This window comes from Penaeus chinensis, chromosome 13, assembly GCF_019202785.1.
Source record: "Penaeus chinensis breed Huanghai No. 1 chromosome 13, ASM1920278v2, whole genome shotgun sequence".
NCBI lineage: Eukaryota > Metazoa > Arthropoda > Malacostraca > Decapoda > Penaeidae > Penaeus > Penaeus chinensis.
Genome location: NC_061831.1, coordinates 476155 through 478654, shown reverse-complemented (window position 1 = coordinate 478654; position 2500 = coordinate 476155).

The window sequence follows — 2500 nt, the reverse complement described above, 5'->3', positions numbered from 1 at the left end:
AGTATATACGAAAAAAAAGGAACAATGCAACGGTAACCAATATTGTTGGTTACTGATGTTTCAGTTATCTAGCAAATATACTTTTTTGTCTCCTAAAGAACGGGAAAAATATTGTAAAAGGACACAAATAAACTTGCTGACGGCCATAATTCAACCAAACTTTACTTCTCGATTTCCCCGTCATTGTCTTTCTCATCTGTCTACAAATATGTGGCAAGAGATGGAGCTAGAAAAGTTGTTGTCTCACGGAAACTACGGTGATTTACTTTATCGGGAAACGAGCATTCAGCCACTACTTTTTAAGTAATACATGCAAATATTTTCTCAAATCTCCCTATACAAAGAGTTCAATATTTTTTTTACGTTGGCACTGAACTTGATATTCGACCTCATCAATACTTTCTTAATAACTTAATAAACAATCATGCCAAATGAAGAAAAAAATATATATCTTAACATCCTTTGCCTGTCACTAGTTGCTGTATTTGATTAGATTTTTTCCCCATTTAGCAAGTAGCTCTTCTTTATCAAAACCGAGGACTTTTATATGATATTGAAAAAAATAGGTAAAATAATATAACTCGTTTGCCCCCCCCCCCCCCCCCATGTTATAAAGCTTTTATAATTGTACGTGTATTGGATAAAGACAAAGGCAAATTCGCCTAAAGCAGGTATTTTTTTATTTTTTTATTAAGGGTATATTTTTAACCTTAGTGAGTAAAAAATATACATGACACCTTCGATGCTATGGATCTTAGCAGATAGCATGCGAATTTCCAAACCGAGTTATCAGCAACTATATATTACTTTTACGAATAAAAACATTCTTTGAAAAATATAAAAATAAAGGTGCTTTCTTTTTCTTGTTATGCGTCCACATTAGATATTCTTGTTTTACATGGCAGTAAAGGGGTATACGATGAACATACACTCGAGGAGATAAGTTATAGAGAAAGGGTTGAAAATCAGTCCTAAACGGGAAAAAAATCGCATTGTCTTATAATAAGGGAGGGAAAGCTTCCTTTTCCTTAAATTAGAGAAAGAAAAATGCACTTTTTTTCAAATACAAGGGTGATTGAAGTATATGTATGTGAACAGAGCACTTTTTCAGACCTGGGAAATATATGGTAAGTGTTAAAACGTTATGGTATTGCTATCATCTTTAACAAAAATTCACTTTGTTTATAAATGCCTCTAAAGTCTTATTTATCTAAAGATGCCCTCCTGAACTCTGACGATGCTCCGGGCAATATCCAGATGACAGACGACCACAGACAGGTGTCAGGGAATACCCCTAGTCGTCACAAGCTAATGAATTCACCGACATACTTAAACCATTAATGGACGGGCGAAGTGAGGAAGATAGAAACTAGAGCGACAACGAGGAAGTACTTTTCTCGCCTCCTTTCGTGTAGAACTGCATAATTAATGAATATCTACCATGGGAATCGCATCCCTTCAATCATTTGACCTAGGTAAATCCCTAGAACGGTTTCTTTCCCTTGTTGGTCCTCGTAGCACATCCTTCTACACACCTGCTCTCCCGATCAAACATGCCATATCTTGCTGGCGGGGCCCTTACCCCTCACCCCCCTACATCTGACACCCCCCCCCCCCTCTCCCCTCGACTAAGCGCGGTGCTGTATTTACCGCGAGGAAGTAAAAATGGTGATTATAATCATAAATGGAACTATAACATAACTTCACACAACTCTGAATATTTATTGACATTGATTGACTTAGAATTTTTGATGCTTATAGCCATATCAAACTTGGAGGTTCCTTGCGAAGAAAACATAAAGATTTTATAAAAACCTGAAAACAGTAATATCTCTTTCATCAGTAGTATAAAATAAATAATAACTCGTATGACTGGAATACACAATCAACTCTAGATTACAAATATTTGTCGCGACCATTTGTCAAAACTTGTAATTCCATCATTCATTCAAGTTTTGCTTCTCATTTTCCTCGCAATTATCTTTTCCTATCCGCAGACAGATATACGATGATAGCAGGAGACGGCTTGCTGTCTTCCGGAAATGTCACCTCTGTCGGAAGGAGCATTCAGATCGTGATAGAGGCTTATGAATACTAATAACCGTATCCGAGTCATTACATGCTTATATTTTATCAAATTTCCTTATGTAAAAGTGTAATTCTTATTCTTACATGACAAATAATGCTTACTATGGTATCAATATATGTATTTTTTGCATAAAAGCACCATCTAACCTTGCTATATAAAGAAGTAATAAATAAAATACCTAAAAATATTAACATACTTTGTCTCAGAAATATTTTCATTAATCGACTGATTGATTATTTAAAATAATCTACGGCAAAAGTCGCTAGTGGCGAATACCATGTAAAATGTTAAAATACTGAAATATCTAAAAATCTATCAATAAATAATGCCTCTTAGCAGTAAAAATAATACAAATATATATCATATAAAACAAAAAATAAGTATTGTGCTTTAGAAGTATAAATCTATTAC